Below are 12,224 nucleotides of genomic sequence, written 5' to 3'. Positions count from 1 at the left end.
ATCAAGAGTCGGGTGCTTGACCCACTGAGCCACCCATGCACCCCGACTGCCATTTACATTTAATGTGATTGATATGGTTACATCTGAACATACCTTATTTGTCACATCTGTTCTTTATTCCTCTTTGTCCTCTTTCTTAAATTGAGAAATTTTTAAGAAAAACCTCCTTGCTTGGCTTAGTATCTATGATTTCAAGTTAGTAGTTGCATTAAGGTTTGAGTTTATAGTATCCATCTTTAATATAACAGTTCTACGTCCATTTATCTCCAACTAGCCTTTATGCTGTTGTGACACATTTTACTTTTATGTCTGTTATAGCCCCGCAATACACTGTTGTTTCTGTTTAATCAGCCAATACTCTTTTAGAGAGACTTGAGTAATAATTTTAAAAACCTTACATATTTACCATGTAGTTACAATTTCTGATGTTCTTCATTCCCTTTGTGTAGATCTAAATTTCTACCTGGTAGCCTTTTCCTTTAAAATTTTAAAAATTTAAATCTTTTAAATTAACTTGTAGTTCTGCTGGAAATGAATTTTTGGCTTTTGTATTTCTGAAGTTTTTTTCTTGGTCCTCATTTTTTGAAAGGTCTTTGTTGGGCATAAGAATTCTGGTTGATAGGGTTTGTTTTTGGCTTTTGGTTGTTTCCTTTCCGGATATTAAAATTTTTGTTCTATATATGATATATATATTATCTCATTTATTTGCTTGAAGTGTTCTTAGTGGAAAATGTGATATCATTCTTATCTTTGTTCAATGTGCAGAATGTCCTATTTATTCTTTCTCAAAATACTTTTGTCTTTTGCTGGTTTTGAGCAGTCTGATTATCATGTACCTTGGTGCAATTCTCTCCATGTTTCTTGTGTTTGGATTTGTGGGGCTTCTTGGATCTGTGGGTTTATAGTTTTCATTGTGTTTGGAAAGTTTTTGGTCATTATTCCTTTATAATATTTTTTCCCCCTGGTATTTCCTTCTCCTTTCTCCCAGAGATTCTAGCCGTCTGTGTACTAAGCCATCTGAAGTTTGGTAAATCCTCTTAAACTTTTTTTTTTTCTATTTTCCTCCTCTTGAGGACTTTTATGAATGGGTAGTGCTACTTCTCTTTTAAACCTCCTGTTTCAATTTTTGAGATCTACATTTCATTTTTTCACCCCTTTTTCCTCTGAGTTCTCCAATCAGGGTCCCATGTTACTGCTTTGTCTTTGGTTGTGTAACTTTAGTTTTGACTGTATAATTTTGCTATAAATGTGAACTACTGTTTATTTAAACAGATCTTCAAGCCAATTATTTCTACTTTGCTCTTTTTAATTACCATTTGATTCTGTCTTTTAATGACATTTATCTTGGAAAATATTATTCATCTATTTTAAACTATTCCTCTGTTTCCATACATTTTCAATCACTTCAAAAGCATTTCAAGATCTAGAATGAGGAAGATAAAAGAAAACCATTCTAGTTCTTCATCTTATCAATGGTAAAACATTTTGAATTTATTAACCAATATAATACTTCTTATGTTCTATAGAAATGCTCAAAATTAGTTTTTCCTAGCAGTTAACCAATTTTCATTTAGATTTCTTTATTTAAAAAAAGTTAGAACTTAAAACCTCACAGTTTGACGAAGTTAAGTTTGACAGAGTGGCAGTTATCCAAATACTAGAAAATAATGATGTGCTCTTGCAGTATAAAACTTGAATGTAATATGTGTATATATCAAAAATTGGGACTCCCTCTCATTTTGAAGAATCTATGCCTAGAATATATTTCAAAAAATTAACAAGATGTGTATATATATATACACATATCAATATATATCCCATATCAATTTTACTGATATTTTGTTATATATTATGTGACATGTCATATTGTCAAATGACATTATCAATTAGTGCCATTAATATCATATGTATATAATATATATAGATCAGTAAAATTGATATACCAGATTAATATTTACTCATAGAAAGACCTCAAATTTTGTTGTTTAAAGGAAAATATGTAAAGTATAATCACTTTTACAAATTGCTATATCTATACAGAGCTATTTTAAGGGATCTTAATGAAAATAAACCTTTGATCCCTGCATAGAATTTCATGTGATTCTTTTTAGATTTTTTAAAAGATTTTATTTATGAGAGAGAGAGATAGAGAGAGAGAGAGAGAGAGAGAATGGCAGAGACACAGGTGGAGGGAGAAGCAGGCTCCATGGAAGGAGCCTGATGCGGAACTTGATCCTGGGACCCCAGGATCATGCCCTGAGCCCAAGGCAGATGCCCAACCACTGAACCACCCAGGCATCCCTCTTTTTAGATTCTTTAAGCTTTTCTGTTTGGGTAATTAAATTTTAACTAATTTTTTTTTTACAGTCACATATAAGTATTTCAAGTTTACAAAATTTTTCATATGCCACCTGTGATCACTTAAGTTCTTATGCTTAGAGAACAAGTGTCTTTTATTCCTCCACCCTCACTTCTGGTCCTACCTCTCTGAAGTCCCCGATCACTGAGACGTTCTCTTACCCTGTAACCACCTTACTAATGATCTTGATGTTTATTGTAATGTCTGGATTTAATTTAATTTTCCTCCTATTTTCCTAACAGCATGTCAGCCAGCATTGGTGAATTATCATGCCCTTAATGAATCTGAGACTATCATCAGACAAAGCTCTCACCGTGCTAGGTATCAAAAATTGTGTAGTTTTGTCCAGCATTATGAATGTGAGGACTGCAGCATGGCTTTCAACCATATCACCCATCTTACCAGACATCAGGGAATTCACAAGATAGAGAAAGCCCCCATACAGGGTCAAAACACAAGGGCCTTCAGGCATTGCTCATCATTTACAGTCTTCCAAAGAATTTATATTCTAGATAAACATTTGGAGTGTAACCAGTGTGGTAAAACCTTTAACAGCACTTCAAAGTTAATTCAACACCAGACTGTGCACAGCGGACTGAAGCCATACAAATGTGGTGTGTGTCAGAAGACCTTCAGGTTTCTCTCTTCCTTTAACACACATCAGAGATTTCATGTTGGCAAGAGACCAAACCTGATTCTCCATCAAAAATCTCACACTCGAAAGAAACTCTTTGCCTGTAAGTCTTGTGGAAGGGCCTTTGACAGTTTCTCAGAAAAAATGCAACACCAAAAGATTCATATTAGGAAGAAATATTACACATGTAATTATTGTAAAAAGGACTTCAGTCCATACTCAAAATTTATCCTACATCAAAGAGTTCACACTGGAGAGAGACCCTACAAATGTAATGATTGTGATAAATCCTACAAAAGCAGTTCAAATCTTAAAAAACATCAGAAAATTCATACTGGAGAGAAGCCCTTTTCATGTGATGAATGTAAAAAGACCTTTACCCAGCTCATAGATCTTCAACGTCATCAACACATCCATACTGGAGAGAAACATTACATATGCAGCAATTGTAAAAAGACCTTTGTTCGTTTCTCGGATCTAACTCAACATCGAAGAACTCATACTGGAGAGAGGCCATACCAGTGTAATGTTTGTGAAAAAACCTTTAAATATTACTCCAATGTTACTAAACATCAGAAAATTCATTCTGAAGAGAGGCCCTTTACATGTAATGAATGCCAAAAGACCTTTCGCTATTGCTCAGACTTTAATCGACATAAAAACATTCATACAAAAGAGAAACTCTATAAATGTGATGAATGCCAGAAGGTTTTTAACAATAACTCCAATCTTAATAAACACAAGAAAATCCATACTGGAGAGAAACCTTTTGTATGTGATCAGTGTGGAAAAGCTTTTAGCTTAAACTCAAAACTTACTCGACATCAGAAAACTCATGATAAAAAGAAACCCTAAAAATGCAGAAAGGCATTTAAAAAGCACTTACCTTTGGGTTCAATTCCTAATTCTAGCAAAAGGGATCAAAGATTTTTAGTCAAAGCCCAAATGTGTGTAAAACATTTGACAACTAGAAATATGTATGTAGTGAAGAAACCGGGAGATGTGATTAGAAATGTATTTTATATATTGTATTGACTTGATTCTTTGAGCAAAAAATGGCTAAATGTATTCAACCGAAACTTGAAATTGGATAAGGCTGTTCCTGGCATGAAAAGTAGGCTAAGAGGTGGAGGGAAAAGAACACTCATTTTGTCTGTTCATCTGTTTTCACTGGATGAATAAAAAGCATATTTTCAATGGAGGCAGCTCTCTAAAGATGTAAACTTTTGTAGGGAGATGATGCAACCCTAATCTAAGCATAAGTAAGGAAAGCAAAAGCCTTCTCTTTGGAATTAGAACTATCAGAAAAGAAGAAATTTTGCCATGGACAGTGGAAAAACAAAATGCTGATCACGATCAGAGAAGCTAAAAGATAGGGTTAAGAGGGTAGACATGAGAGGTCTAAAGGTTACTGGTTGTGGGGGGTGATGGCTTTTGCCATTAGTCTAAATGGATAGAACTCTAGAACACCCAGCTTCCCCGAATAGTTAGCACCATCCTTAGATGTATCTAGAGAACCACAAGGAGATGGACAAATTGCACCAATTATAGTTAGATTCAGGACACAGAGAACCTATTGTAGGATTATTTGAAATATGTGGATTTCCTGTATGCTTTAATGAATAAATGCAAAGTCTTCTAATATATGCTAACACTGGTGTGTAATGTTGAATCCATTCAGGCCTTGGGTCTGAAATCTCTACTTGCTTGAATCTTCCCACCACCATTGGTGGCAACTTCGCCCTGTTCAGCCAAGTAGGACAGGCGGGGTCTAATAAGTTTGTTTAAAGTCTGGCCCCTATCCACAGAAAGTGATGGGAAGACAACATTCAATTTCTTCTGTGGGGGTCATTCTTACCTCTCTCTGCTTTACCAGATATTACAGTGGCTGCCACAGAGCTAAATTGTGATCTCCAGATGTGGCCCCTCCTTATCTTATTCTTTATGTATTTATCTCTAAGAAAATGACATATATATATATATATATATATATATATATATATATATATATATATATCTTACCAAAAGGACCATTGCAAATAAGACCCTTATAGTTTTATAGGTTAAGTTATATATAAGCTGAAAATATGTTATATATATGTTACATATATCACCTGAATTAAGTTTTAAAATGAAAACAGTAGAAACATTATAAATACAACTACAGAAATAGAAATGGTTATTTGGGATAAAGAGAAAAAAAGTTGTGTACCGGACTCCTTACTCTTTTTTTTTAATAAATTAATTTTTATTGGTGTTCAGTTTACCAACATACAGAATAACACCCAGTGCTCATCCCGTCAAGTGTCCCCCTCAGTGCCCGTCACCCATTCCTCCCCACCCCCTGCCCTCCTCCCCTTCCACCACCCTAGTTCATTTCCCAGAGTTAGGGAGTCTTTATGTTCTGTCTCCCTTCCTGATATTTCCCACACATTTCTTCTCCCTTCCTTTATATTCCCTTTCACGATTATTTATATTCCCCAAATGAATGAGAACATACACTGTCCTTCTCTGATTGACTTACTGCACTCAGCATAATACCCTCCAGTTCCATCCACGTTGAAGCAAATGGTGGGTATTTGTCATTTCTAATGGCTGAGTAATATTCCATTGTATACATAAACCACATCTTCTTTATCCATTCATCTTTCGATGGACACCGAGGCTCCTTCCACAGTTTGGCTATTGTGGACATTGCTGCTAGAAACATCGGGGTGCAGGTGTCCCGGCGTTTCATTGCATCTGAATCTTTGGGGTAAATCCCCAACAGTGCAATTGCTGGGTCGTAGGGCAGGTCTATTTTTAACTCTTTGAGGAACCTCCACACAGTTTTCCAGAGTGGCTGCACCAGTTCACATTCCCACCAACAGTGTAAGAGGGTTCCCTTTTCTCCGCATCCTCTCCAACATTTGTTGTTTCCTGCCTTGTTAATTTTCCCCATTTCTCACTGGTGTGAGGTGGTATCTCATTGTGGTTTTGATTTGTATTTCCCTGATGGCAAGTGATGCAGAGCATTTTCTCATGTGCATGTTGGCCATGTCCATGTCTTCCTCTGTGAGATTTCTCTTCATGTCTTTTGCCCATTTCATGATTGGGTTGTTTGTTTCTTTGGTGTTGAGTTTAATAAGTTCTTTATAGATTTTGGAAACTAGCCCTTTATCTGATATGTCATTTGCAAATATCTTCTCCCATTCTGTAGGTTGTCTTTGAGTTTTGTTGACTGTATCCTTTGCTGTGCAAAAGCTTCTTATCTTGATGAAGTCCCAATAGTTCATTTTTGCTTTTGTTTCTTTTGCCTTTGTGGATGTATCTTGCAAGAAGTTACTGTGGCCAAGTTCAAAAAGGGTGTTGCCTGTGTTGTCCTCTAGGATTTTGATGGAATCTTGTCTCACATTTAGATCTCTCATCCATTTTGAGTTTATCTTTGTGTATGGTGAAAGAGAGTGGCCTAGTTTCATTCTTCTGCATGTGGATGTCCAATTTTCCCAACACCACTTATTGAAGAGACCAGACTCCTTACTCTTGATTTTGGTTCTTAAAATTCTAGGTTAGAGTTAAAATTAAACAGGAACTATTTCATGTGTTTCAAATCTATTAAGATTTCCAACATGGTTCTTATCAGGGTCAAATTACTAATTCTAAAGTCTGTATTGCAAGAAAAAAAGCTTAAAAGATCAGACTAGCACAGCTGGTTCTGAAAAGTCTAGTACTCCAAATTTGCCATTACTAGACTCAATAGAAACCTAGATCTCAATAAAAAATTAACATATACTCTTCAGATCTTTTTTTTAACTTTTTAAAAAATTTTGAGAGACAGTGAGAGAAAGCAGGGGGAGAGAGAGGGGCAGACTCCCCACTGAGCAGGGAGCCCAATGTGGGGTTCAATCGCAGGGCCCCAGGATCATGACCTGAGCTGAAGGCAGATGCCCAATCGATTGAGCCACCCAGGTGCTCCTATACTCTTTAGATCTGTTGCCATGTTTCCTGGGGGCCACCACTAATTGTAAGCCATAATTCTCCAATTTTATGAAAAAATAAAAGGTTAGCCATTATGCAAAAGTTAGCCCATTCAAGACATTATAAAGTTTCAGCACGAATTTGCTTTCTGTTTATTTCCAACTGGATTTTAATATCAAAACCACATAAGACATTTACATTAAGCAAGTAACTGGAGTTGATAGGATAAGGGAGAGATGTTATAAATGCTAATATTTAAACTTAAAATGTCGTCTGCACACTAGTGTATACAACTAATTTTTTTGCTTTTAATAAATTTATATTAATAATTATAATTATTTATTTATAATAAAGTAATTAATAATAGTATAATAATTAATTAATTATATTAATAATAAAATTATTAATTTTAATAAATTTATATTGAGGTTTCACTGTCACACATTTGAGGATATAATCTATGTGGGTTGACTTGGGTTTAAGTTTTAACCCTCGTGAGCAGGAGACACCCCATTCTGTGTTTCTCCTTTACTCTCACAAGACTCCCATACTCATGACACTTCTGATACCAGCTGTGTGGGGGTTTTCCACACCAAGCAATTCTGTGATGCAAGCCAGGTGTCCTACAATTTAACTTTATTCTGATGCTATTTACTTGGTGATAGTGTCAGATTCCACAGGACTGTCCCTACCCTCCCTCCCACCACTGCCATGCCAATCACAAGTCCAGGATGTCACTTGTGCTGATCCATCAGCTATAAATCAGAGGTCCCATGGCCCCCTTCTAGAGTTTGATTAATTTGTTAGAGCAGCTCACAAAACCCAGGAAAAGTTTACTTGCTGTTTACCAATTTATTATAAAAAATATATAACAAAGGGTACAGAAGAACATTCTACTAGAAGAGATGTATAGGACCAGGTAGGTGAGAAGGGGCATAGGGCTGCCATGTCCTTCCTGGGAGCACCACCTTCCCAGTACTCCCATGTGTTCACCAACTTGGAAGGTCTCTGAAGCCCATGTTATTGGGATTTTATGGAGGCTTCATCATGTAGGCATGATGGATTATTAACTCCATTTTCAGCTCCTCTCCCCTCCCGGGAGAATGGGGGATGGGCTAAAAATTCCAAGTTTTTTTTTTTTTTTTTGATTTTAAATTTATTCACGAGAGACATACAGAGAGAGGCAGAGACATAGAGGGAGAAGCAGGCTCCTTGCAGGGAGCCCGATGCAGGACTCGATCCCTGGACCAGCATCATGCCGCGAGCTGAAGGCAGATGGTCAAACACTGAGCCACCCAGGCATCTCTGAAAATTCCAAGCTTCTAATCATGGCTTAGTCTTTCTGGTAACTATCCCACATCCAGAAGCCCATCAAGAGTCCCTTCATTAAAAGAAAAGACACCACTGTCAGCCATGAAATTCTAAAGGATTTAGGAGCTCTGTGTCAGGAACTGGGAGCAGAAATCAATATAAATATTTTCTATGATCTCAGACCCTGCTACCTGCAAATGTGACTTTATTTATTTATTTATTTATTTATTTATTTATTTATTTATTTATTTTCTCACTGTCTTTGATCAGGTCTTTATTTAAAATTAGCTGTCCAAAATAATTAGACTTTTATGGAATAAACAAATATAAGTTTTTTAGGCAGCAGGCTTCTTCTCTTCCGTGGAGGGTTTCTTTTCTGCAGGTTTCTTGTCAGCTGCTGGTTTCTTGGTAGCTGCAGCCTTTTTTCCTACCAAAGGTTTCTTCGGCTTTTTCACACCAACAGCCTTCTTTCTTTTCTTCCCTACCATGGGCTTCTCGCCTGGAACACCCCCCCTCATCTGATTTGGCTTCTAAGGCCGCTGCCGCCTTATCCATCCGGAGTTTGTGATTCTTGGCCTGCCAAAGAATGGTGTTCTGGTGCATGGTCTTTGCATACGGGTTTAGCTTCAACATGATTCTTAGGTTCTTCAGTGGATTCTTCTTCAGGACTCTATGATGAATCTTCTTGTGTGGTGCTTGGAGGGCTCTTTGGATGTTTGAGCTTTTCAAGATTCTCCTAAGGTCTGTATTAAGCATCTTATGCATGGGAAGGTTGTAGTTACTCTTGAGGGAGGCAGCCTTATGCCAAGTGCCATACAGATCATCTAACTTGCGGAAAGCACTTTCAGTCTAAATGCAGAAATGTCCCACATGCCCACCAGGAGCAAGTTTCAGAATGTTCAGTTTGCTTACATTAAGTAAAGTAATTCCAGGGATGTTTCTGAAGGCCTTGATGATAACAATGTCTTCATGTTAGATGATGCAGGGTCCCCTGTGCTGGATACGATGATGGTTTCTCATTTTGCCCTTGCCAGCTTTCCTTTGCTGAGAGGCATAGACCTTTTGATATCATTCCTGGCTTTGAGTTTCTTAAGAAGCAAAACAGCCTCCTTGGTCTTTTTGTAGCCTTCAACTTTATCTTCATCCACCAAAGGAAGTTCAGGAACTTCCTCAATACGATGACCTTTAGACATGACCAGTGCTGGTAAGGCTGAGGCAGCCAGGGCAGAGCAGATGGCATATCGCTTTTGTGTTGTGTTCACTCCGCGGTGCCAACGGTGCCAGGTTTTGGCTGGTGCAAACATGCGGCCTCCACGACACATATTTCCAAAAGCACCCTGGCCAGAATGGTGAGTCCCACCACCGCAAACTCTGGGTATTCGAGCCAGGGCTCTGACATTACCCCAAGACTCAGCACTGGTTTGATGACCTGCTAATTCACTGACAGCATATGGCTGTCTGTTGTTTTTGCTCAAGTTGGTGTGAACAAAGTTCACGATATTGGGTCAAATGGGAGCTTTAAACACAGTAGGCAAAGTAACATTTTTGCCAGATGATTCCCCCTTTCCGGAGTACACAGATATCAACGGACGAGCACATGCCATCGCGGCGAGAGGAGAGGGCCATGCTCCTCTCAACCCGGTGGCTCCTATAGGAAAAGCTGACCTTATTTAGAAATAGAACCTTTGCAGGTATAACCAAGATGAGGTCAAAACCCAATCAGTGATGTCCTCATGAGAGTAAACACAAAATAATTGCTATTGGATGAATGTTCAACTCTATTAAAGATTAAATTATCTCTGCGAAGACAATTCAACTTCCATAGAATGCAAAATTGGAGAGGTGCACAGCATACCGTAATCCGTGCACACCACACAAACAATGTTGGATGTTTGCATGAAATCAGTGGCTCCTTTTTAGATGATTTGCGGAGGTTCTAAAACAATATAAGAGTTACTAAAGTAGATTATAGTATCATGAGCTACAAAAACGTCAACCTAATTCCCTCAAAGACAGGAAATCTGCCACCTACTAAGCCTGTCTCTACTATATATACATTCTGAGGAAATGACTGCAGGATGGGCCTGTGGCTTAACCGGTAGAACTAAATCCTCTGTGAGGTAGACTCAGGCCCAAACTCCAACTATCTCCTGACCATTATGTAAGTCCATACTCTGACATGGTGATATTTGGGAACTCAAAAAATTAGCATTATACTGGAGCCAATATCTAATTACCCTTGGAGGTCTGAGTATTACCCCTTCTTCAGGACACAGTCATGCTGGTAAATGACCACAGCTCCCTCTGGGAAGGCCCGGAGGAGGAAGACTCATTCTGTGCTCCTATGGGTTTGTTGCATGGCCCTTATGTGAAGGTTCTTCTTGAAGCTACTTTGGGCCTAGGACTTGACTTAGGTCTGAGAACTGAGGACAGTGCCATGAATTTCTACTACACTCATTAGGTTTCTGTCCGAGAGACCCAGACATTTTTCATTTACAGATCAAGCTATACCTTAGAAAGCTGCCCATTCTAGGGTCTCCATGATCAATTAGCCATCAACAAAAGGCCAAAATCTTCTGATTACCACTCTACCCTAAGGCATGAGGCATGTTGTGATCACTGTCCACTGTGTCTCCAACGGTTAGGGTACTGACCCTGGCCTCTATCACTCCAGGATCCTATTATTTCTGTTCTGAGAATCTGTTTCCTGGGGCCACTTCTGGCACCAAATATGGAATCAGTCCTGTTGGGAAGCAGTGGATTCAAAAGGAATGAAAACGGATGGAGAGATTCCTTACAAGTCTGCCACCTACTAAGGTGCCTACTAAGGTGGCACACACAAGTGTGGGCAGGGCTGGGGGAAACTGACAAGGATAGTGGAGTACTTAGGGCTATAATAATTGGAGGAAGCCTCCACTGTCCCTACATTGAAGAGGACAGGGGAGTATGATGACTTTGTAATGTGTCAAGATGGCTTGGCTGAGCTATATTCCCAGAATTCCTTTCCCTGTACATTTCCAGTGAGGCCTTGTGTGGAATTTGGAGGGTGGAGGTGAAGTAGTTATCACAGTCCATTTGGGCTGCTGTGACAAAATGTCACAGACCTGGTAGTTTACAAGCCACAGAAATTTATGTCCAAATTCTGGACGCCAAGAAGTCCAAGATGAAGGCTTTTCTGGTAAGGGCTCTCTTCCTGATTCATAGCTGGGGCCTTCCCACTGTGTCCTTATGTGTCCCACTGTGTCCCACATCACTTCCCAAAGGCCATATCTCTTAATCACCTGTGGATGTGAGGATTCAGCATATACATTTGGGGGGGGGGGCAATGTATTCATATCATAGCAGCTGTCATTTTGTTTTTATGCTCAGAAAGGCTTCTGTAGCTCATGTATGTTGTTTCTTATCTTCTCTCCTTGCTGGTATGGGTCAGTAGACTGGCCTGCAGCTGCTCTATCTTCTCCTGTACACTCCTTCCTCGGGCTACCAGGTCATTTCCCTCACCTTTAGTGCAACTTTTTTTTTTAATTTCTTTTTATCGGAGTTCAATTTGCCAACATATAGCATAACACCCAGTTAGTGCAACTTCTTGAAAGAGTTGTTTGTATTGCTCCCAGTGTGTTTCCTCCCATTGTTCTTGAAACCACTTGATTTGTACTGTGGTTATCATGGAAGATCATCCCAGCAATCTCTACCTCCTGGTATCCTGCCCTTGTGTGGTCCTCTCCCACATGATACCAAGGTGGGTCTGTGTGATCAATACAATATGGGGACTGTGATAGCACTTCCACAGCCAGGCTAAAGGGGGAATTGTGCTCTCTTGCTCTCCCATCTTGCTCTCTCTTGGGTTACTCACTCTGGGGACTGCTAGTTGTCATCTGGTGAGGCTACTAAAGAAGCTCTGCGAAGAGGTCAAGTGACAAAGAACGGAGGCCTCCTGCTAACAGCCATGCGAGGGAGCCATGG

At 38.9% G+C, this 12,224-nt stretch overlaps 1 pseudogene; it reads right to left on the bottom strand.

Annotated features, from left to right (window-relative positions):
* Positions 1-8,596: 8,596 nt before the first annotated feature.
* LOC112931906 (large ribosomal subunit protein uL4 pseudogene) lies at positions 8,597-9,901 on the bottom strand (annotated as a pseudogene).
* Between the last annotated feature and the right edge of the window lie 2,323 nt (positions 9,902-12,224).

The sequence above is a fragment of the Vulpes vulpes genome, chromosome 14 (genome assembly GCF_048418805.1).
Source record: "Vulpes vulpes isolate BD-2025 chromosome 14, VulVul3, whole genome shotgun sequence".
NCBI lineage: Eukaryota > Metazoa > Chordata > Mammalia > Carnivora > Canidae > Vulpes > Vulpes vulpes.
The sequence above is the reverse complement of the archived record's forward strand: the minus strand, read 5'-3'. Positions and strand labels throughout refer to the sequence as shown.